Here is a 26,621-nt window from a genome sequence, read left to right as displayed (position 1 = left end):
AAAACTGTACTAAATTTATTTAAGTTCGTCAATGCGTTTTCTTTTAACGTTTTGTTCAAAATCCGCTATATTGGTGTTTGGTTTACTGGAATCGATTTTATGAATTTTCATAATATTCAACATATTTTTCATCAATATAGCATAGAACTTTATTTTTGACTTAATTAAAACAAATATAGTGATCACAAGAAGACGTTGAAAATTCTGCTAATTGTTGGAGGAATAGTGTCCGACCCCTCACTGGATGCTGTTTTTATGTAGGTTGATGTCCGGCTCCTCTCATTCGCTGCTGCCACGTTTTTGGTGCCAAGGTTTGTTATTGTTGTGCGGTCGAGTGAACTAGATTAAAGTTGTTATAATTTTCTCGCGAGTAATAAAATAAGTTTGCACTATAGTTTTGTTCGAAACCATCAGAGTTTTATTCTTCTGAATCTTCTCAACACGCGAATGTTGTTTTCTGCCGGAAAAGCTGCTTGAGATTGCTGTTTCCAACAGGTTATGGGCCCAGTTGAAGAGAAGGTGGTCAGAGTGATTAGTGATTCTTTGAAAAGTGGACATTTGTAGCACTTTGCAGTGTATTACGGCGCTTGTTCGGCTGTTTGGAGCCTCACGTAGGACATTTTATTCGAATTAATTAGCGCGTCATTTATTATACTGAATCACGAAAATCTGGTCTAGTATCCTTTGATAATAGGCGTATCGAGATTTGGAGAGAAAATCGAGAATGAAAATCACATCGAGATAAGGAGGATATTGAGATATGGAGAGGAAAGTAGTTGTACAGAATAGGGAAAGATATCGAGATGTATAACAGCGAGATGTGTAGAGTCGACTGTATTTTCTAATTATTGTTTAGACTATTTTCATTATGTTCTTGGGTCATGTATGGTCTTTCTGTGATTCCCTTTCGGTCTCTTTTTTTGTTCCTATCTGGTCTCTGTTTTGGTCTTTATTTTCAAGCATAAGGTGTTTAGGTTTGGTCAGAAGAAGGAGGGCGCACTAAAACTGACACTGGAAGGTGTTTTCTGTTCATTGTCGAAATAGATGGAGAAGTGTGTTTTATTGAATCTAGTTCGCTGGAGGAGGGTCCGGGATTGACGATTTCTGGCCACTAACACTGCTCGGAAACTCGCTCAGTACCTAGTCATGCTTAATCTCGGCTGGATGCTATACTGCAATTCCGTCGTTAAGTGACTGCCACTACACCTGGGATCCGACAAATCGAGCCCAATAACACATGGGCTGGGACCAACTTACCTTCCGACGTGATATAATAAGGGATTTGTGAAAAACCCGACGGCTAACGGAAGAAAATCGGATCACCGAAGCTGTTTGTTTTGATCCAGGATATCAATTTTTGACGCATTAAAACATCAATAACAGCTGAGCATAGGGTTGTGGTGAAAAACAATTTCACCACTGTTAGAGTTACCATTTTCGTGCCGCATGTCTCAAAAAGTGGTGAAATAACCAGTTTTTGAAAATTCTTAAAAAATTGGATAATACATGAAAAGAAAAAATACCAATGAAAACGTTAATAAGAAATTATAATCTTTCGAGGGAAAATATTGAACTGGGGTGTTAGGTCTGACGGAAATGGTCTATTTGTAATAGTTTTCATATTTTATGGTTATGGAACCTTTAACAACCTAATTATAATCTATTGGATCATCGAACACTCCTTTGGTTGCAAACATAGCAAAGAAAATGGAAAATATTCGTCTCTGTTTGGTGATCAGATTGAGAGTGGGTCAGCGAATGTTACAAGTGTTGACACACCGTGATCGGCGCCAAACAGTGGGTGGTGTGTGTCTATCTTGTTTTCGTTCATGGTTCGTTATCTTCAACGAACGATAAATGTCATGTGTGTGGTACGAATGCAGGCGGATAAATGGGATGAAAATATGGCTCGTGTGTCAATGATCGTTAAATTTTCCAAAGCCTGGTTCATTCCGCTGAAATAAGCGTTAGAGTGGTTTATTCAGTTCTTAAGGCTTAAGTGGTGCTGAACAAACCGCTTATGAAATGTTTGTTGGGTTCTTCCCATCGCTGTCTTCTTCTCGCCGATTATCGGCCGATGGCCCTCAACTTTCTTCTTTGCTATCGCCACTTCTTCTTCTTTCTGGCGTTACGTCCCAACTGGGACAAAGCCTGCTTCTCAGATAAGTGTTCTTATGAGCACTTCCACAGTTATTAACTGAGAGCTTTCTTTGCCGGTTGACCATTTTTGCATGTGTATATCGTGTGGCAGGTACGATGATACTCTATGCCCTGGGAATCGAGAAAATTTCCTTTACGAAAAGATCCTCGACCAGTGGGATTCGAACCCACGACCCTCAGCATGGTCATGCTGAATATCTGCGCGTTTACCGCTACGGCTATCGCCACATTCAAGCCTAATTTGCTGCTTAACAGAAAACTCCAGAGAAATTTCTCTGAAGAGAGAAAACCATGACCATCATCACGATACCTTTTTGAGCTTGCGCATTTTATCGTACAATTTTGAATCTTCCGGAAAGATGTCATTGAAGGCAGCTGGTTCTACGGAGAGTAATGTTCAAATTCTTCAACTTAAAGCTTTCTCCGGCGATGCCTGTGAAACATATATGCCTACTGTAAATAGTCTTGTCCTCTCCAATGCATCCAACAGAACGATCAGAATCTTGAGTACGACCACTTGATCGAAATCCATTGCCACAGATCGTTTTAGGTTAGGTTGTCTTCTCTTGTAAACAGTCACTAAAGCGCACCTCACGACACGATTTTTATTCTTCGATTCCGATGGTGGAGCCGGATGAGCTGGAGCTTTGCTGGCTAGAATCAATTCGGTGGAGGATGTTTAAGATGTAGAAGCGTCAACTCTGTCGGATCCGGTAGTATTTAGTCGCTTTCATGTAAGAAACCGCGAGAAGCAGAGTTTCGACATGAAAACATAAACAAAAACTCATCTGTCATGATCGGCAATCAGCTGCTGGTCAGCTGATCAAAAACTCACCACAACGTTAAGGTAAAATCATGGGGGAACAGGGGGTCAGGAAGTAAACTAGGATAAAATATTTTTTGGGAGACCGTGGGGTAAAATGGCGTGCCGCCAGTTTTTCGTTGATTTACAATAGTTAGGGGCTTCAGAACATATGTGTTCTTTGGGAAAGTTTGATCAGTAAATTGTTAAGAAGCATATAAGCCAATAAATTTTTTTGACGAAGATGGTCTATTAGAAGTTTGGCAGTCAAAACTTCGCACGCTCGTTCAGATCTACTCAAAAGTGAGTAGAATTCGACTCACTTCGGAACAAAGTGGAACTGCTCAAAAGTGAGAAACACCATCGTTACTCACTTTAGAGTAACATTGTCAAATGTCAATATAGGAGTAACACTTACTCATTTCGTTTTATCTGGAATTTGTGAAAGTGAGTAGATGTCACTCACTTAGGAAATAATATTTTTGGAATTTAATTAATTATTATATTTATAAAATCAGAAAAAAATATACAAAGAACATAACATTTATTTAATCATCTCAATCATAAAAATATGAATAGTACATAATGTTACAAGTAAAAAACAAATGGTGGTCAAAATTTTCGCTGCTCTGGAATGGATCCCCGGATGTTGTAAATCTCTGGGGGATTGATGAAAGTCATGGAGGATGTAGTTTGACCAAACCAGTAGCCTTCCCGGTTAGACTGTAAAGAATTGATAATTAGTCCAATAAAAAGTATGACGGTAAAACTTACTGTTTTTTTTTCTTGCGGTTGTTTGATCAAAACTAGGACTTGGTCAATTTCACTCCGACCTCGCTTCACTTGATATCAGGATTAATGACTTCGCAGCACTAATCTGCAGTTCGCTGGTTTGACTTACGAAGCGAAGTTTCAAGCGAACTCTGCTCTGCCGGCTCGGCTTTTATCTCGACTGTTTTTGAAAACAGTCCGACATCACGTCAACGGAAGAAATTCCACCACAGCGGAGGATTTGTCACTTCGAGCGCGCGAAATTTTCACAAGTCTTTGACGTTTACAAAGTGAGTCAAATATGTTTGTGTTTACTCAAAAGTGAGTAAGGTCGTTTTCTTTCATGATTGAGTAAAAAGTTACTCACTTTGATAAAATCAAGTTACTCACTTTTGACAGCTAACTTAAAACTTCAAAAGTGAGTCAAAGTTACTATCTTTTTAGTAGATTTGAACGAGCGTGGGCGAAGTTCGGCGTTGGCATTCTAATTTAGTGCTTTGCCGACGCATAAGGAATGCCTTTGTCGGCGTAGCACTTCGGTAGAATACCGACGCCGAAGTTCGGCGAACTTCTGTTGGTAATATTTCATTTCTCTTATGAACTTCGGTCTAAAGTTAATCTGAATGCACAATACTGCTGTTGGAAGAAATTCTCAAGTAATTTGTAATTTGTTTGTTTAATCTTACGATAACTTATTAAGCCCCAAGCACAATGTGAGCGGCAGCGCGGTACAACGGCAAAACGGCAAGCCCATCTTGAGCTACACTCTACATGTCAAGTCAATGTTGAAAAGGATTTAGTCAACATGGGATTGATAAGTAATGTGTATTGTGTAGATCAAAATGGGCATGCCGTTTTGCCGTTGTATATACCTCTGCATTGTTTTGATTTTGTATGGGATTTTGACATTTACTGGCCTTGTTGTTTACTAATTTCATGAAAGAGTGAAAGAGAAGGAGTTAAATGTTGCTCTCTCTTTCACCCCTTCACAAAATTTGTAAACAACAAGGCCAGTAAACGTCAAAATCCCATACAAAATCAAAACAGTGCAGAGCCCCATACCGCGTTGCCGTTCACATTGTGCTTGGGGCCTTAGTTTACACTTTTTATCAAGTCAAGGAAACAAGTTTCTATATCAATGTTCATAATGCTGTTTTATGAAATCAGCAAGACACCACAATGGCAAGATTCAAATCAATTCATAAGAATATGATAGGGCCCATTCACAAATTTCATAACGCTAGAGGGGGTGGGTGGGTGTCCTAAGGATGTTACGGCCAAAACAAAAATTGTATAATGTTCATACAAAAAGCGTTACAAGGGGGTGGGTGGGTGTCCAAAAAGGTCAATTTTAGCGTTATGAAATAAATGAATGAGCCCATACAATGAAATAAATACTAGGTCTTACCGATTTGTCGCTAATAAACAGAAGGAAATAATCACAGCACAGACAAACAGACGTAACACTTAGAACAAATATCGATCGAAATCATAGTCACGAGGACATGTACGCCCAATGCTAAAATTGGCGTGTTTGGCCGACAGGCCAACAGATGGCGGTAGTGTGTAAACGTCAAACACGAACAAAAACGATGCGAGCGCTGCGGGTGGTGGATTGGCCACCTACCATATTTTTGAATCGATCGTTAAAAAGGTGGTCGATGAACTATGATGAGAGTGTGACGTCTGTTTGTCTGTGATCACAGTATTTTTGCCTGAGTGAGTGACTTTGGTGCCTCGATTCGCCCCTGGCGCTTTTGAGTTCATTCAAGTCGTGTTTCTTTCATTCAAGTTTTCCCAGTTTTCCTCTTTCTGCGCTCATTCTTTGTCTTTCATCGTCATTCTGTCACTTCCATTCGTCGGGATCGGTCGCGTTACGCGCAGCAGTTTTCGTATCCCGCAAAGATTTTTTTTTTTCCTTCGTCCAAGATATAAATTGCTACCGAAAAATGCATTGAATTTTTGGCGGAACTTGACCATCCGGTAGTGTCTCGAAACAGTACGAAGAAAAGTGCCTTAATTGTGAAGGAATAAAGTGCGAAATTCCGGTGTGCGTGCTCGGAATCGGTAAGTCGAAAAAATTTCTTCCGTTTTTGGTGCAGTGAAAATGGTCGAAGAAGCAGCAGCTAAGAAAAAATGGGTGTGTTTTACAGTGATAGCTTTTCCGTTCTGCGGAGATTTGGTTGATTGTGAAATGGGGACGGAATGAAAATGGTTGGGATTAATTCATACGCCACTTGAAAGTCTGTGCGGAAAAACGGTGTCGATTGTGGTAAAAATGGCGATGATCTGATTGAAGCACCTTTTTGCTTTTTGTGTGTGGGAAGAAACGGAACCACGGGAAGGTGCGGAAGATCTCTTTCCCATTTGTTTACATAAGCCTTATCTCGCCACGGAACTAATCCATCGGGGAGGAGCTGGACGGATCGTGGGCTTGGCAGGTGAATCCACCGGCAGCCGATTCTAGCCGGAGCAGAAAGGAATCCATTCATGTGAAATGGGGCCCTTTCTCGGCCAGATGTTGAATCATCCCACAGTAATGACTTTGTGCGGAAAGTGGATGAGGAAGGAAAGGACGGAATGGAGTCTCAGTGCAAAGAGAAATACGCAACGCATACAAACGCAGAAGGCTTGCGGACTGAGTCGTGAAGATCTTACTCAAGCGGGGACCCTCACAGTGGTCCAGAAAGGTGATAATTTGGTAAAAAACATAGACGTAGTCCTACGTCAAAAGCGGTAACTCTTTTTGAACGAAGAGATATTTATTATAAAGGAAGTCAGCTTCGTAATGCCTGATGGCGAGTTAGCCTCAAATAAATAATTAAGTAAACCAAGGTGAACTTTTAGATGCATCTAATGATAAGGTCGTTCATATTTTAAACTTTTTTGGCATTAAATTTTTCTCTGATACATTTTTAAAGGTAAAATTTCTACTTAGTCATAGACAAAAAAAAAACAACTATTTTGTGACAACTTTTATAGGCAATCGACGCAAAGGGCTGCAAAGTCAACTTTCCCTAGCTCGATATGTTGTATCTCGATATCGAGCTAAAGAACTCTGTTAAAAGTTGGTTTTCATAACTACCTCGATGTTCCTTTGTATCTCAGTTGGACTAGTTTGGTGTTCTATAAGTCAATACCTCACTAACTAAATACTCCCTTCAATGTCGAAATATGGAGTTAACTGCATATTCAACTTCGATTCTATAAAAAAAAAAATTTCTTTATACATACTTGCAAAAATGGAAGCTTTCTCCTAATGCTTCCAAAACTCAGCTAATAAAATTCCCACATAAACCAAAAGCTCTCTATTTGAAACCATTAAGTAGACATGTTGTCACGATGAGAGGAGTTCCAACCTTTTTGAAACTGCAACCCCCTTCGAAGTTGCACAAACATCTCGCGGACCCCTGAAAATAAAAGTTTCTGAAATCAATGTTCATTGAATCTAAGGATTTGTTTATATTATGAGCAATCTTTCAGATGAACACAGTACAGCTTAAAATAATTACATTGAGAAGCATTTTCTTGTTTCAAGTACCAAACTACCGCTCAATTACTCAATTCAGGGTTGCTGAATCCATTGCCGTTAACTGAAACAATAAAAGTCTAGTTTTTGAGATATTGGCTATTGAATTTGCATTATTTCACAATTTTAGCCCATTCGCCTGTACGTTTATGCTGATTTATTTGTATAATTTACCACAAAATTTGAACTTTATGTGTTCGATAATGCTTATCAATAAATTTCATTATATCTGGCTATATAAAAGAAACAAAGAGTTTTGTATGAAGGCTGGCAGCATGTTGAAAAAAATAATTTAAACGAAATATAATCGTGCAATCTAAATTAAACATATAAGTTCAGATCCTATTCTGCATGCTTAAAGGATTAGATCTCTCGCAGAAGCTCAAAATTAATAAATGTGGAAGTGTTCGTAAGGACACTAAGCTGAGAAGCAGGCTTGGTCTCAGTTGGTACGTAACGCCAGAAAGAGAAAGTGTATTACATCGCAAAAAGGTTGCAGAAGATACATGAAATAATCCTTGAGACACACAAACAGATTATTCTTAAGTTGAGTTATCAAACTGAATTGTCTTACATGGCTACATCATTTCAAAAAATTACAAATGCATGGTCACAGTTGTTTCCAAAAATCCAACAGAAATCTTGCAAAGAGTCTGGCAATAATCTTGCCAGGCACCCAAAATAAATCCAGCTATGAACTTGTTTAGAACGTAGGCAGAAACTTGTCAAAGATGTAAGAATGATCCAACGGGTATACTTGGCAGGAAACACCAAAAATTACGTCTGTAATCCAACACAGATCATACGAAAATTATGCTAAGATGCTCTAGAAAATTCCATGAAAAATCTACCAAGTATCTTTTTACGAAATCGGCTTTCAAAAAGGATCAGGCAAAATTACAACAAAAAAAAACTTTCAAGGCAAGATTGGCATGGGGGGTTTTTTTCTCGGCCGAATCGTCTGAAACTTTGCTATGAGAAGCACTTCAATACGACGCATATTGTGGTTAAATATTAACTCATTAGCTTTCAAAAAACCCCACTACCGAAGTGAATCAAAATTGCCAAGAATAATGTTCTCCATGAAAAACAAGATAAGATATAAAATTCTTTGATCAATCTAGAAAAAAATATACTTATTGACAATGGATTCGTCACAAGACAAGTCTTCACGGCCCCTGGGTCGTCGTTACGGTTGGGAAACCCTGATCTAGGGCTCATGCTAGATAAAAAATTACCTTTCAAGAATCACATTGAGGGCATTCAAGCCAAATGTAACAAATAGTCTCTAAAAAGATTCTGAAAATGGTCTCTAAAGTCACTATTTCTCGAAAACTTATTCAAACAGACTCAAGTTAAAAAAGTATACAAACATACTTTATCGATTCTACTTGTTTCGCAGACAAAATTCTACACGTTTCGCTCTGAACCAACTCGATTTTCACTTTTAGAACGTTTAATTTCTAGATTTACAAAAGATTTTCAACTTTCGCAACCTAACCACTACTTTCACCGCTCCGCGGTATGGAGAGACAAAGTGACTTAACCACGGATCAAAACAAAACACTATTAACTTGAGTCGATTTTACACTGGTACAAAAACGTCGCAAGTAACTGAATAAAACGGCGTATCATTTTGTCATATTTTTTTGTGGGAAATAATAGGAACTCACTAGTTTTTGAACGCGAGCTCATTGTATGCAAAATTCAAGCAATATACACGGTGAAAAAATGTTATCCGATCCTTCATGTGATGAACTTTTTCTAGCAATTTAGTTGCATGCTAGTCCGGTGTCTAGTGTCTTCAAAAAATCTCACTCCAAAAGCTGCTGAGATCCAAATCTTCCTGAGCAAGATCGACTGCGCGCACTCACTCTAGGCATACATTGAATCTTGCCCATTTTATGAAATGATTCACTCCCAGGATTCAATCCTTGGTGATGATTATGTCTGGTGCTACGATGAAAATGTATCTAGTTACCTTTGGTGACTTTGTCAGTGATTTATTTGGTCATAAACTTAGGTCGCTACAGGTACAGATTACGTAGAAGCATTGTTTCTCAATTAGCTCTCTCTTAAATTGCGAGCAACACTCTAAACTGAAAACCCTTTGAGGAAGATCAAAATTGGTGTATGTCGTATTTCGAGATTTCTAGGCGGGATTTCCCTCTCTGTCTTTTTCCGCGCTTTGCGTAGACTAACCTCACCCTCCTCCAAATGCTGGATGTTATTTTTGAGTGTTCCCTAGAAGCTCTTAGATTCTGATGCATTCCAATTTTATCACACAACTAGAAGTTATATAGCTACGCACTTAACAGTGCCCAATTTATCTTTTTTTATGAAAACAAGGTCAATCGAGCTTTCTATAAGCGTCAATGGCCACTACAAGTAAGCTCTCTTTCTGGTAGGAATCAAGCAATCATTCCCTTGAGTCGTTTTGTATTAGTTTTCCAATAACCGAGCCAAATGTGAGATCGTTGGATTCCTACAAGATGACAAGCATACGTGAGACGGCCATTGGTGCTCTAAAAATCTAGGAAACTGTCAGTATTCCACACATCAAGCGTATGCTAGAATAAGGGCGTAAGTCGCATGATCGATTTCTCTTCATCGATGCTCTCTTCTGTGAATACAGGTGACAAACCCGCATCTTGTCACCTTTATTCACAGAAGAGAGCATCGATGAAGAGAAATCGATCATGCGACTTACGCCCTTATTCTAGCACACGCTTGACATGATTAATGTCGTTTTTCTTTATTTGCACCGCCTGCACCGTATTCCCACCGGTCGGTGTAGCAAAAGTTGCACCCAAACCGTTCTTTTATTCCGCAGGTAGCACACCGTTTTTACACTCCATCGCCTCCGGTGCAGAAAATCCTACACCCTGATCGAGCTGGGTGTAGCAGGTAATAGGCCTATTCACATGACGCTCCAAAACAGCTGATCGTGAAGCTCTTTGACAGTTCGTCTATGAAAATGACAGCCTCGTGTATGCACCAGTCCTCCACCGATGTAAACAAATGCATAGACGGACCTGTCACATGAAAAGGCCTATGTACTCTTTTTACCAATACATGTATGGTTCTTAGCTGTCAGTGGCGTTCTTGTTTTGATCGTTCTGGTAGGTTTTCTAGTTTTCGGTAACGAACAAGCAAGATTCTTCATTTGCACTCGTTTTTGGCTTAGCGGATAAAAATGGATTTATTTCAGAATAGAATATTTTTATTCAGTAAAAGAAGACATATTCTTAGCATTTGAAAATTCTAGAAAGACTACAATAAATACAGATTATATAAAAAAAATACGGTCCATGTCTGAAAACGGAATTCTTCATTCAAATGTTTGGATAACATGTATACCAGTAACCACTAAATTGAAAACATTCCATTTCATTTTCGTTGCTCTTTTCGCATTATTACAAAATAAACTGATTCACCTTTAGCAACGAGAGCTAGAAACATTGCTGAAGTATGAGTTTTGGCGAAGTAACGCCAGAGAGGGGATTTATGAAGTCAAAAAGTCCTTATAGTATTGAAATATGGAAATTCTGAATTTAAAGTATTTTTTATTAAATTACGAAACATATTTCATGGTATCAATTCCCAGGAAAAAAAAATATTTTCTTATACCAAACATTTATTTTCGTTCACGGCATAGTAATGTATTCAGCCAGTGCTGTGAACACCATTAACAAACTATCCAAAACACAAATGAATCGAATGTTTCCGAATCCCTTACAGCACATAATGAATAGCAGGAACAACTGTTCTATCTGTTTGAAAAATGACATTTTGTTTTGATTTACGTCTTTACTAACATCATCATACGCTGTCGGGAAATTATCGAAAACGACATAAAACAAACAGCTTTCGTACAGTGATACAATAATAACAATTCCTGAATGAGGATTCAATCATAAGGCAATCTGACGTTTAATCACCTTTCTCTTTCCTGCATACGCGCGCATATGGATTGTTTTCATACGGAAACCGTTTCCGAATGAAAACAACAAAATAAAAATCCCATTTGATCTTGTTGCTGGAAAGAGAAGGGTGCGATAGCCTTATGGGATTGATATATAGATATAAGGAATTGAAGTCCCCTGTATTTAAACAACTACCGAAAGCTAAACATTACATATACTTTGCAATTGGATCAAATGGACAAATTAACTCCTAAGCTTTGAGCCAACCCTTCTCATGTAGTGAAGCTAGGTAGAATACAAGACGCTTCGATGCTTACTGACCTTAAAATGGCTTGCTCAATTTTCACCACCTCATAAAATTTCAATCTTGTCGCTCCCTTGCGACGCCTAACCACCTATTAATTTCTAACTTTTGCAAAAATCTTCTATAGACTCCCTTTACCTTTGAGTCACCAGACCGATATAGCCATAACAAAATAGAATAGAATCCTGGACAACATCCTTACAGATTCCATGACACGATTGTAATTTGGAATTTTGGACAAGGTTCGCATGAAATTCTTAGCATGTTTATTACAGATTCTCACTTAATTTTAGGAAGAATTGTTACTGAATTCTGAAGATGGTTCTCGCAAAATGTTTTACAGTATACGTACAATATTCGGAACTTTATTTTAACAAGTTATTTGGAGAGATCCTTACAATAAGTACCAAGTGAGATTCTCACGCTATGTTTCGTAGAGTTCTAACAGAATTCGGAGTAGGATTATTGCAAAATCCTGAACATTATTCTCACAGATTTCATGGCAAGAGCTAGAGTCTAGCGTGATATTGTGCACGATTTTAACTCTGGGTAATATTATTAGAAATTCCTGGGAGGTATTTTCACAAAATCTTGTGTAAGTTGCGCAGTAGAGAGAGCACATATAACAACTTATCCGAAGAAACATCCGGTTTGCAGAGTGTTTATTCGAAAAATTTAGCGTATAATCTAGGTTTCTATGACAGTGACCTGGTGGATACGTCAATTCATCCATACCATTTTGATTCATATTACGGACAGCTTCAAATTCCGGACACTCTACTTTGTATGGGAAACATTTCACGCGAAATGTTTCAATTTTTGCTGTTCAAAAGTTCTCAATTTCAAGGCTCGTTTTAGTAAACTTTTTCCATAAATATCTTTGAAAATTTATAATGCCCTTAGATGTCTCTTTGGTGGTTTAACGATTTCGATTGATGATTTGACTGTTTCATTAATGATTATCATGAGCTGTCCGGAATTCGATTCAAAGTGTCCGGAATATGAGGCAAAAGTGAGGAAGCGTCCGGAATAAGAATCATGAAAAGGCCACACATTTTGATTTATATAAAATTATTGAAGTTGCGGAAGCGTATTCTTCACCCACCGTTCGAAAGTAAAGGGCTTCCGACGCTCGATAGCGCTAAGGAATCATACAGAATGATTTATTTTGTATGCTCCATGCTGGATTATATTTCCCTGAGTCCTTAAGTGTCCGTAATATGAATCAAAACGGTATACAGTTGTGTTCAGAATATTAGTAGTGAAAGCTGATTTTCATACAAAATGCTCAACTTTGGCATGCTGTAACTTAGTTTCCATTTGAGCAATCGGCATGAAATGTTGGCAGTGAACTACAAATATACTCAATTTCATTATCACAAGATTTGAAAATTTTCACACTACCGGTTAAAAAGTTAAACACCAGGTGAAATCGCTCAAAATAATAGTAGTTTTTCTTTTGCAAATTTTTGTTCAGCAACAATTTTACAAAAAATTGGCTCGTTTATACATTTATAGTAGAGTTTCACATTTTTCAAACCCGAACCCGACTTATTTTATTTCTTCAAACCCGGAACCGACCTGAACCCGGGAAAATAATTGAAAGGCAAACCCGGACGCGACCCGAACCCGAAATTATTTCGCCGTTTAAACCCGAACCCGACCCGAAATTGTTTTGTAAGAAAAATCCGAGCTCAAAAAGATGGTAAATTCATCGTTTCTGATGCATAGGAAAGCTTTCAGGTTGCTACTCTGTTAACAATTTTCACGAAACCCGACCCAAACCCGACTCAACCAGAATTTTTCAAGCCCGAACCCGACCCGTACCCGTTAATTTTGTAGCCTTCAAACCCGACCCGAACCCGAACCCGAAAACCCCGAGACCCGACCATCTCTAATTTATAGCTTGGGTGGAAATGGTTGAAACGATGCATAAAGAAAAATTCAAAAACTCAAAATACAGCAGATATGTATTTAAATCATTAAAACCACTATTATTTTGAGCGATTTCACCTGGTGCTTAACTTTTTAGCCGGTAGTATGAAAATTTTTAAATCTTGTGATAATGAAATTGAGTATATTTGTAGTTCACCGCCAATATTTCATGCCGATTGCTCATATGGAAACAAAGTTGCAGCATGCCAAAGTTAAGCATTTTGTATGAAAATCGGCTTTCACTACTACGGCTTTCTGAACACAACTGTAATATATTGAATGTCTAAAATTACTAGAAATAAGGCAGCATCCATTTATTACGTAACACTGAAATTGGATATTTGTGACCCCCTCCTCCCCTCCGTAACGCTTTTTATATGGAAAAATTTATTTTTTGTATGAGCCGTAACGCTTGAGCCTACTCCCCCCTCCCCCTTAAGCGTTACGTAACTTGTGGATGCCGCCTAAGGTTTGTGTTATTAGGGGTCGTTCATTGGATGAATGTAAGAATCCGCAAAATGTAGTCGAAGACATGAAATTGATAATTCTTCATCCAAAAAAGTTATTGAATTTGCATCAAAACATCACCTTTTTGGACAACTGTGCAGCAGAGTAAATCAGAGCGCCAGTTTGTAACGGTGTTTGTGAAGATTGAAAATCAAACATAAATAATAAAACTAGCTGGTCGCCCACGAACGGCGCTCCCGGGAACGCATTATTGCACTCGACATCATGCTGGGTCCCAGATAGCCGTAGCGGTAAACGCGCAGCTATTCAGCAAGACCAAGCTGAGGGTCGTGGGTTCGAATCCCACCGGTCGAGGATCTTTTCGGGTTGGAAATTTTCTCGACATCCCAGGGCATAGAATATCATCGTACCTGCCACACGATATACGCATGCAAAAATGGTCATTGGCATAGTAAGCTCTCAGTTAATAACTGTGGAAGTGCTCATAAGAACACTAAGCTGAGAAGCAGGCTTTGTCCCAGTGGGGACGTAACGCCAGAAAGAAGAAGATCATGCTGCGGAGCGGAGATCGCTGCACTATCGATAATCTCGAGGCCGTACAGTCGTGCTCAATGATAGGGGGTTTTGCTTGGAGATTTCGAAGTAAAGGGCTAGCCCACGCAAAGACACCCACTGCATAATGCAGTTCACCACCACTGGGCTGAGATTGATAGCGGGGACGCTTTTCATTCAAGCCCTAAAACCGGTGCATTACGATAAACTCTTTCAAGCTGGCCATTTGCCAATACTATCGCCGACAAGACTTTGTGATTCATTAGCACTACAAGTTGGCGGACCCGACGGATCGAGTCATGGATAGGTTTTCTGCGAATGCTCTTTCTTATCCATGCCCACACCCGCTCGAAGACGGAGGTGACGTGAGGCCTTGAATAATTGCTTGAATGACGCATAAGTTTATGCGGCCAACAAAAGGATGACGAAGACGCTGAAGGAAGAGTGGATAACATGGAGTGGCCGCATCAAAACAGTATATTCAGGTTTCAAGCTAAATTGTCGCATTAACAGCGTTTTTGGGATTTCCTTTGAAGCTCAAGATTGAAGCTCGGCAGGTGAGGTATGAAATATGCAGTTCAATTCGCATGCGGTTATAGTTTTCAGTTTGCGAATTGAATCTGGGATGAGTAACTGTCGCAAGTATTCTACTGAGAACACGTTCTTGTACGTGGGAATAGGACACTGTGTTTCAAAGTTGTTAGATCACAGAGGTCTGAGCTTTGCTATTATTCATCTAAATGATGTTGTTGTATCATTTTGTAATCATTTAACAGCAACTTAACTAAATTACCCAAAGACTACGTTCTCGTATTGGGTACCTGTAAGGTGAATTTCTATGTTAGCTTTGTGCACTAGCAGAAATTTTAAAATGAGAAGATCAACTTCGTACGTTCATTATTTCTGCAGATTAATACCTTTGAAACCGTAAGAAGGAGCGATGTAGATTTATATTGAACATACTATGGTGAAATTTTGAATTATGTTTCGAATACTTCAGTACTGTAATGTAAGTACAAACTTATCATCTCATAGAAAAAACTCATTTTTTAAATCCTAATAATGGTAGTTTCTGAAGAAAAAATTTTTTCTAAGCTAATTTTGTTGCAGAAGTTTGAATGCTCAAATTCCACATGGAGTTGAATAATAGCAAACAAATTTGTCGTACTGAATTGCTCTCTCTAGCAATTCCGAAATATCAAAAAAAAATCCAATACCTCATATAAGGAAGGTATTGAAGATTGGATCTTTGAACTTTTTCAAATTTTGAACCGCCCTATTTATTTAAAGGTGGTCTTATGATAGAAATAATGTTCTGTGAAATTCGTTGGTGATTTAAAGTGCTATTGTGACAGGCCATGTTTGAATTCCGTCATGTTTCATCTTAAACGGTATAATTGAATCAAAGCCAATGCAAGGTCAGAAGATGTGGCAAAAACGAATATTCAAGGTGCTGAAAACAAACATCCGAATCAATCGAACAAGCAAAAATCATTCGTCATTGAAGCTCTGAAGTCATCAGTCACTTTATCAATAAGGTGCTGATTTCACTTAGCGATGTATAGAGAAGTCAACACCTGGGATCAGTTTCTCTTTTGATCAAATTTGTTCGACAACGGTCTGAACTAAAGGACCGTATAAGGTAAAGTTATCTAATAAAACAGATGTATGTCTAGAGAGCAAAACGGTGGTGTGTTGTAACGATTTACCCAATTTTTGGTTTTGAGAACGTTATCCTTAAGGTGAAGATAAATCTAAGCCGCACCAGAAATCTTCAAGGGCACAAATCTAAAGATCCAGCCAAGCATTCCAACCGAAAACTTGATTGATAGGTTACTCGCTGGTGGTGACCAATCGACCAAGTTTTAAGCTTCAAAGGATGTCTAGTTATCCAGATTTGTGCTCTTTATGATTTCAGATTTGGGTTCAATTCATCTTTGCGACCCGAGATTGTATTTGAACTTCTAGACTTTTAAATATAGCTGAAGGAATTACTGAAGAAACCACAGTTGGCAAAAAAGGATCCTAAAATGTTTGATAAAATCATTAAACATTTTTGTTTGTTAAAAGACACGATAGAGCGTGTTCTTGCTACAACCTTGTCAAATTTTCCCGGTCAAATAACGACATTAACGACTGTATCATATTTAGACTTAAAAATTAGGTCATAACTTGAACCTTGACACTTTTGATCATGTTTAGCGTTCAATTAGTCGACAGAAAAGGCACATGGGTTTTACTTTTTAAAATTGGGATTGTTCATATCTGGCATTTTGGAAAAGACACGGAAAACAAAATACACCTACAATTGCAGGTGAAACCGATAAAATATCCAAAACCGGAAACAAATGTTTTTCGGACTTAAACCCACGAAAAACATTTGAAAATTTAGTAAACATGTGTTTTTGGCCTAAGCTTGAGCGATTGGTACTAAAATTGGAGCAATAGGGCGGTTCAAAATTTAAAAATGTTTGAGAATTCAATCTCCCATAAAGGAAAAATAGTGTTCTGTGAAATTTTCAGCTTTCTAGGTGGTGATTTAAAGGTGGCCCAAAGACAATGTAGGTTTATATGGAAATTACTATCGAGAAATTTTGAGATATATTCCAAACACGATAGTACTGTAATGTAAGTAGAAACTTATCATCCCGTATTAAAAACTCATTCTTCAAACCTTAACCCATATCCGCCCAGCGTCCTAAAAATAGGACAGAAGTCCCGAACGCCCAGTGTCCTATAAATAGGACAGTACTTATAAAACAAATATCTTGAAAATAAAAAGGTTCAGGAGAAAACTGTCTTTTGCAAATTTGATCACAGGACTGCTGACTTCCACTTGGTATCTGTTTTTAATTCAGAATTAACTCACCAGGTGGCGCACAGACGCCAACAAATGTCGCATATATAAGCAACATATGAAACAACTTTCCAGCGTACAAATATTTGCTTTGTTTCTATCTCAGTCCAGCGATGAGATACAAAATTGGTGTCTTCGACAAAGTTGAACAACTAAATAATACCTATTCGCATAGAACCTTATAAATTCGGAAAACACTCCCAAGATGGCGCTAGTGAGCCAAATTTTATTTGCTTATATCTTAGTCCAGTTATGAGATACAAAAATGGTGTCTTCGACAAAGTTGAACAACTAAATAATACCTATTCGCATAGAACCTTACAAATTCGGAAAACACCCCCAAGATGGCACTAGTGAGCCAAAACTTTATTTGCTTATATCTTAGCCTAGTTATGAGATACAAAAATGGTGTCTTCGACAAAGTTGAACAACTAAATAATACCTATTCGCATAGAACCTTATAAATTCGGAAAACACTCTCAAGATGGCGCTAGTGAGCCAAAACTTTATTTGCTTATATCTTAGTCCAGTTATGAGATACAAAATTGGTGTTTTGGATAAAGTTGATCAACTAAGTTAGATCTATTCACCTAAAACCTTATATGTTCGGAAAACACTCAAAAGATGGCGCTAATGGTCGAACATTTTGATTGTTTATATCTCAGTTTAGTGATGATATACAACGTTGGTGTCTTCGACAAATGTGTTTAACTGAATGAGATCTAGTCACCCGAAAACTTATTAGTTGGGAAAACACTCACTATATGGGGCTAGTGAGCAGAGATTTTATTTGCTTGTATCTCAGTCCAGTTATTAGATACAAAATTGATGTCTTCGACAAAGTTGATCAACTAAATGAGACATATTCGCCTAAAACGTTTTTAGTTCGGAATACACTCAAAAGATGGCGCTAGCGACCGAACATTTTGATTGTTTATATCTTAGTTCAGTGATGAGATACAACATTGGTGTCTTCGACAAATGTGTTCAACTAAATGAGATCTATTCGCCCGAAAGCTTATTAGTTTGGGAAACATTCACTAGATTGCGCTAGTCGGCAAATATTGTATTTGCTTGCATCTCAGTTCTGTTATGAGATACAAAATTGTTGTCTTCGACAATGTTGAACAACTAAATGATACTTAGTCACATAAAACCTTATAACACTCACAAGATGGCGCTAGTGGGCAAAGATTTTATTAGCTAATATCTCAGTCAAGTGATTAGATACAAAGTTTGTGTCATGGACAATGTTGAACAACTAAATGAATCCTATTCGCCTAAAACCATATTAGTTCGGAAAACACTCACAAGGTGGCGCTAGTGGTCAAATATATATATATTTTTTTATATATCAGTCCAGCGATGGGACTGAAAAAAATCGAACTCTCGAATTTGGTATCTTCGTCAAAAGTGTTCAGCTGAATGGGATCGATTCGCCCAGAAACATAGTAGTTTGGAAAATTCTCCCAAGGTGGCGCTAGTAGACAAACACATTATTTGATTCTAGAGATTGGATACAAAGTTAGTGTTTTTGGCACAGTTGGAGAACTGAATGAGACCTATTTGCCTGGAAACTTATTACTTTGGAAATCACCTAAATGTCACTACTGTGCACACATTTTTTTTTTCGCTTATATATCAGTCTACTGATTAAATCCAAAGTAAGCTATTCGCCTAAAACCTTCTTAGTTCGGAAGTCATTCTCATGATTGAAGTCCAGTGATGAAAAATTTAGTATCTTCGAAAACGATGATCAACTAAAGGAGATATTTTCGCAAACAAAAAACATATTACAGTCATCTCTCCCTTACTCGATATTGAAGGGACCATCGAGTAAGGGAGGTATCGAGTTACAGAACACAAAACCAGTGCAACTGCGATCTAAGGGACCATCGAGTTAGCCATGAAAACCAATTTTTACCATGGTTCTCTAACTCGATATCGAGATACGGAATATCGAGTAAGGGAGAGTTAACTGTAGCTGGGAATTGCTTTTATGTGCGAAACTATCAAGGAAACAACCTATAAGAAATTGATCTGCCTAGATCAAAACAATGGATACTGACTATCGATTCGAGCAACAATCGCTTATTTTGGATGCAATGCTCCTTACATTTTTAGATGAACCTTGACACCATTTAGATCCTTTGATCTTTTGAAGGGAGTGAAGAACGCAAAAACCGACAAATTGACTTATCCATCCATGAACTGAACTCCAATGGTGAAGGGCGGATGTCAAATGAGAGTAAAATTGAATAGCCGCCAACCTAAGTCCAGAACCAGTTTTATGACTTAAACGTGGAAAAGTAAAAATTATTATTCGCAAAATTACAGGTAATAGATGCGCTTGAAAGATATTGTTTGCAAGCAGTTATTTACTATGCGCTACTGCAGTGCGTTGTTGCCAATTTAATCAGAAAATTCTACTTAATTCCCAAAATAAATGTTTTCGAGAAAATTGATTACGCCTTCGCCATTGTTTGGTCGTTGTTTTGTATGGCTGTTTACCTTTTAGAACCAGCGACGCGTTGAGGTAGCAGTAAAGAGCCTTCCTTGCTGAACTCACTCGGGTCAAGAATTGCGACATTTGAGCGGGCATGCTTCCATATGCTCCTCAAGTATTCTGGCCAGCTCTAGTGTTAAAAGCTTGGACCGCGTGGATTCGATTCTATCGGTGAATAAGACTATATGCATCAGTGATGCAATAACTTAAACGTTGTAGCGTTGTAATGTTGGCTTCAAATATTCACATCTGTAAAGCATGTAATAGTTGGCGTCCAATATTTGACTGTCATTGGACTGAAGGACTAACTTTTAATCAGCACTAACGAAATTCTGATATTGCCAAATATAAATTTCGATCACTGTCAGATCAGAGTCACATTGTATACTAATAACTTGAACCAGAAAAAATATTTTGATAGTTATGTTTCCATTATCAGCTGGCAAGTTTTATATAATCTTTTAAAGACTATTCTGAAACATCTGTAGGTTTTTTTTCTAAATCAAAATATTTGATGTAAGATCTTATTTTGTTTTTGGTATAAATGGCTTAAGTGTGCATTATTGTACATGCACATCATACATATCTTACTTACGTGGTAGAGCAGAAAATTGAATTGAAGTCACTAAATGATTTAGTTCTGGCATGCACCTTTCGCCTCTGAAATTTTAATTCTTTATGCTGCAATTTCTTTATAAGGGTTCGTCCATAAATAACGTCACGCAAAGTTTTGCCATATTCATCCATTTCAATTTTCCTCTGTATCACACTTTTTGTAAGGATTCCAATTTTTATATGAGTAGTCACGTTTCATTGTAACCCCCTCCTTCCTCTTTTGTACGTGACGTAATTTGTGAATTACCCCTCACCAGCAGTTTTTTCCAACTTGTTTACATTATAATGGGTCAAACTGCATGAAAATATATTTGATTAATCTCGAAAATAAACTTATAGAACAGCTAGATATGGACGACACACTTTCAAGAATTTTTTTGGATCCCCACCATAGACTTGAAATTTTTTGGTGAAATAAGGTTTAATTTATGGGAATACGACTATGAGTAACAAAAACAGAGCTGAATTCCAATTGTGAGATACCTTGGGCGTTAACGGGTTAATAAAGAAACTTGCTGAAGAGAGAAATTCAATCCAACGGATAGCAGAAGAGATATTCATGAGTTTGTTTGCTAGTATTTAGCTTCATATGGAATTATAGCCCTGCAAACATCTGAAAAATCCCAAACAAAATCAATTCAAAAAGGATTTGTTTCTTCAGCAACATCCTTCATTAGGGTTTGAAGAATGAGTTTTCAATATGGGATAATAAGTTTGTACTTACATTACAGTACTAGAGTGTTTGGAACATTTTTCAAAATTTCTCCATAGTAATTTCCATATAAACCTACATTATCTTTTGGCCACCTTTAAATCACCACCGAGAAAGGTGAAAATTTCACAGAACACTATTTTTATGGTAAGGAGCATATGGGAGATTGGTTTTTCAAACAATTTTTAAAATTGAATTGCCCTATTGGAAAAGGTTTTACGACCCTAAGGGCCTAAAACAGCAACTTTTTCTTCCAAAGATTTTTCCAGTAATTGCTCTATCAAAACTTTCAAATATTCCCACTGGAGTTCTTCCAATAAAATCCTCCCTCCAAGATTTATTCTAGAGTTTTTGGAGAGAAATTTGTTAAGGGATTTTAAGAGAAACCTTACTGAAAATTCTGAAATAGTTCCCACGTTGTTTTTTTTTTCAGTTATTCTACCAGAAATTTTCGTAAAGATTCCTTAATTAATTCATACATGATTTGTCTCATGAATAGCTTAAAACTTTCTGCAGAGATTATCCCAGGAAACCTTTTAAGCGCTCTTCCAAGAATTTCTCAATCAACTCGACCAGGAATTCCCCATTGAGGTCTACTGATTTATTTTTTCTAAAAATTTCTCAAAGTTTCATCCTCACAATTCAGGAGTAATTTTTAAGTAAAATCTTCACTTAAAAGTAAGTCACTTTTAAGTAAAATCTTCACCCTGGGCTTGGGATTATATTTTCCAGGGAGCGATGAATTTTGATAATTGATCGCTGTTGTTAGTAGTTTTGATTAGATGTTGGGTGAATTTCAAAGCAATGGCAACCTTTTTATTACAAAATTTAGATTTTATCTTCTGACCTAAAAATTCTGGTTAAACTACTGTACTATGCAATTGGGCTGCACTAGGCTATCACTCATCAAAATTACTTTCACTTCGGGAAAATATAATTTCAAACTGGCGAGAAGATTACGAACTGAGGGTGGGTTAGGAGCACAATCAGACCCTTGAATGTGCAATGTGGGGTAGTAATTGGGAATGCCATTGACGGTTTGTAATCTTCTACGAGGTTTTCGAAAACCAACAGGGCGCGTGCACCGGGTTGCGGATAGGAGCAAAGGGAGATCAATAGCATCTACCTAAAATAATAGAGCAAAAAGCCGTTCCATGATTAGGTAATGTGTAGCGATCTTCTATGGTGTTCTAGTACTATAAAATTCTTCACTCACTGGGAATTTTGGCCTTGATAATATCAATAGTGATAAAAACATAAAATAATACCTAATACTTAATAAGTACAATGTAGCTTCAATGTAGTAATAAATGAAATAAAATCAATTTTCTATGCTTGACAAGGTTTTGAAGACAATCAATGAGTGAAAGAACTACCTATTAGAAAAGCCACATCATCTCTAAGGCTATACATATACAAATGTTGGTCATAGGGTCATGGCGAGCATTCGGTATGTATGTCTATGACTGATTCTTATCTAATAGGGGCACTAGAAGACCACGCGGACAATTTCGAAACAAATTATTTTTATACATCGGTCTTACGATCCGAAAGGCTCAGCTATGCTGCAAAGTCATTTTAAAAGCTATTCATTACTACTGTTTAATTGTTTATAATTCTAACAAAACTACATAATTAACTAATTACTAATCACTGTTCCTATATTCTCTTTCTCTCCTTCTTATCTGTTGCATGATTATGATCATCACTAATATAATGCATGAGCATGCACAATAAGAATAATTTCAGGATTGAAAGCAGTACATGGATACCTGGATAGAATAGCTTCGAAAAGGGTGCTCAAAATATTATATTTCTGATCAGGGAAGTATTATTATAAAGGGTATGTAAAATTTTTCCATTATTAGCACTTAGATCACACAAACAAATGAACTAATAATATCAAATATTTTTAAAATATTTTTATATAAATCAGCATCGTCAATCAGTGCAAAAACAGATAAAGTTTGTAAAGTTATCACCATCGATTGAATTGGGCTCTGTATAGTAATGTTCAATCAGTATCAAAATCTCCTGAAGCGTCGCATTGTGCCATCAGCAGCCCTTAGCATCACTCTCATATTGTTATTATCTTGTTGTTTATAAAATTTCTAGAAAGTGATCAGCATATTCTTTCTTACTTGTACAATGGCCGATCTATTTGGAATTTTAATAAGTCAAATCTAACTTCAAAACTCAAATTAAATTGCTTTCAGCACATTTACATTTTGGCAGCATTAATCGCATTACTGTGTCAAGTCTTCTCCATTCCCTATACCCTACCCCAACCCTTCTTATCCTTTCCGATGGTGTTCAAGTGGTCCGCATAGACTATTACGGCCATTACCTATCCCTTACCCGGCTTTGGACTGACTTGCGCTCTCATTGCCCCACCAAACGCTGCAAAATGAAAAAATGAAAATGAAAATGAAAATTTTTAAGTAAAATCTTCACGAATTCTTCTAACTTTTATCTGAAGTTTCACACCAACAAATACCGCAGCAATGATATTCTTACACAAATCTCGTTAGGAATTCCTTTCAATGTTTGTCAGCAAACTCATCAGAGTATCCTACAGGAGTTCATCAGGCATTTCTTAATAAATATAATTATCAACTCCCTGGCAACATGCCTGGGAAAATGCTGAATAAATTGTACTAAATCTTAATTGGGAAATTTTTCGAACAATTCATGGAGGATTTACTAAAGAAAATTAACAGAAATCTAGTAGTTTTTGAAGGTATCCTTAGATACATTCCTTATTCAAATTTTAAAGAAATCCTGAACGACAATGTTAGAGAAAACTCCAGGAAATCAAAAGAAGATAACATTATCATTAGCATGAGCATTAAGCATTTCGCACAAATTCGTAGGTGGTACAGTCCTAGACCATTGTATGAGGGTTGCCTCCTTCCCGTCCGTTACCAAAGTCAGAATTTTGGGACTAACTTCTAACTCTTAGACAAGATTGACGCATCCTCCAACAGTCGAGAGCTGCCTTGGCCATGTCCTTGCGAAAGCTGGGGAATGGGAAGGAATGATTGATTGAACACCTTCTTAAGAAAGATGCAGATAATTCTACGACTTCTCATAGATGTTACGGGATGTTGTGGAAAATTTGAGCGGAATCCAACTCTAAGGAGGGGCTGAACAAGCTTGAGGTTAGTATGAAGACAAATATATGGGTACAACGGTTCTAATTACATATACGACCTTAGGTGGCTCTGTAATCGATTTATTTATTTCGTTATATGTTTGAAGATTCTGCATTCAACATAAAAGGGACTGCAACGAACCGAAAGGGAAGGGAAACTGAAAACCGCCATAATTCTCGATAGTGGGCAAAAATTTGAAAAAAAAATCCCATAGTGGACAAAAATTTGAAAACTGGAATTGTGAGGGGACGAAAAAGCCAGAAAGAGGGCGAAATTGTTAGTATAAGTACAATTTAGAGCAACGACATTTGCAGATTTGCATTTCCAAGATAATAGGAAATGATAAAAGCAATAGATTGTATTATACTGGAAAGCTAATGAATATAATAATTTAAAATGTCATGGCTCTAGGGATATGCAAATCCAGCATATATTTTGACGTATCTAGACTAGACAAAGTGTTTCTTAGTGATTTCCATAAACGTACTCTAAATTTTCATAACAACAAGATACTTGGATTATTTACTGTAGTATTTGGACATTGCTATTTGGTAAAACATCTGTATCAAATTAGCATCAAAATGTATGGAGTCCTTGACACATTTTTACAAGACCATAATATCTAGACTATACTGTCTGAACATAGACATACATTTAATACCATGACCAATTTTAGGTATACTTATGATAAATTGTAGAGCAGAATCTCAACAAAGTATAGCGATTATCTATCTATCTATCTATATAAATAAAAATGGAGTGGAGTTTGTATGTCACGAAATGGCTTGAGAACGGATCAATGAATTGACGTAAGTTTTTCACTGTTGCACTCGGCATGGGATGCGACGTGTTTGTGCGAGGAGTTTGGGAAAGTCTCCGGAAAATCTAGAAATCAACATGATGAATAACATGACGTTTTAAAACAGCCTACTTGATGGTAAGACGAAGTTTGCAGGGACTACTAGTTTAATATAGAAATATAAATTACATATCAGAGGGCGATTCTAAAATATATTGACCTCAAGGGGGCGAAAGCGCGAAAAGTTTGGGAAACACTGGTGTACACTATTCCCTGGCATGGATCATGGGGATTGACGGCGCCAAAGTGAAGGTGCACCGTAAAATAATATCCGTCTGTATAACATATCACCTTCCCAATACTTTGGCACACCTCTAACGGATCATGATTTATCATGAAACGGCTGCTTGCAGGCTGAGAATCTGTTAATATGTTTCTGCATATTATCAGGTACTCTTCGAATGGAGGGACCGCCAGGGCTCAGTAGTCACTTATGCACCACTACTTGTTGTTGCAGTTCGTTAGATGAATTGTAGCATCCTTTGTACTAATCAGTAATGGTGGATAGGTTTCGAAGCTAACGCATGATCCAACTTTTTGATATGTGATTTAAAAGTGAGTATTCGGTGAGTTTCTGTGTAACACTCGTCGTTATAAAATTAATGATTGTGAGGGTGATACCTAATAATTAAACTTGAAGAATTGCATAGTGGTGATAAACTGTTGAAATTGCATTTGGAGTGATTGTGAGGGTTACGTTAATACCACAGACATAATAATAACAGTATGCATTTTGCACTTATTTTTTTAAACAAAAACACTATTGCCTAGTTCTTTACACTTTTACAATGACAGTGTTCATAATAACACCGAGTGCAATAGAAGTGATCGAAGTATTTTTTTTGTTGCCGTCGTTGTGATAATTCGTAGTTCAATTAAATAGTAAAAAAATAAGCATCCTTTGATTATTGATAATAAAATAAATTGGTATGAAAGTGGCGTGATGTAATATTGGGGAAACTTTTAGCTGTGATAGTGTAAAGTGATAACGAAAGTTCATTAATGATAATCGGTTATAGAAGTGCTAGTGTCAAAAACAAAAGTGTCGACAGAAAAAGTGTGGCAATTATGTGACAGTGAATGATAAAATAAAATGGGGAATGAGGACCTTTTAATAAAACTATTTCGTTCTTCACTTTAATCACTGTAGTAGCATTTCAGGACTTATCATAGTTTGATAGTAGTCTGAACTACTAGACTGCAAAACTACGGTAAGGGCTGATTGCTGCTAAGGTACACAGTGACCATTTGAGCAACATTGCTTAGGAACGTCTGTGTGATGAACGCAATAGAGGCTTATAAAAGCAAATGCTGGAAAAGAGCTTAGGGCAGATTAAGAGTGCCAGTACTACCCCTATCGCTACCGCAAAAAAAGGAAACACTGGTGTACACTATTGGTGTGCATTTGCATGGATTTGCCTTATTTGCTTTCTGGGAAATGATTTTCAGGGTAATTACCCATTCCAGGGA

At 37.4% G+C, this 26,621-nt stretch overlaps 1 protein-coding gene across 4 annotated transcripts in view; it reads left to right on the top strand.

Moving 5' to 3' along the window:
- LOC5576370 (integrin beta-PS) overlaps window positions 1-26,621 on the top strand; it is an 88,194-nt gene that overhangs the window by 38,011 nt on the left and 23,562 nt on the right. For 2 of the 4 annotated variants that reach the window (XM_021839743.1, XM_021839737.1), the window contains exon 1: window positions 5,567-5,800. The exons of the other annotated variants lie outside the window; for them this stretch is intronic. The gene's annotated coding sequence lies outside the window, so the exon portion shown is untranslated. Of the gene's footprint in view, window positions 1-5,566; window positions 5,801-26,621 lie in introns of those variants that run through there. 4 annotated transcript variants of the gene reach the window in all.

The sequence above is a fragment of the Aedes aegypti genome, chromosome 1 (assembly GCF_002204515.2).
Source record: "Aedes aegypti strain LVP_AGWG chromosome 1, AaegL5.0 Primary Assembly, whole genome shotgun sequence".
NCBI lineage: Eukaryota > Metazoa > Arthropoda > Insecta > Diptera > Culicidae > Aedes > Aedes aegypti.
The sequence above is the reverse complement of the archived record's forward strand: the minus strand, read 5'-3'. Positions and strand labels throughout refer to the sequence as shown.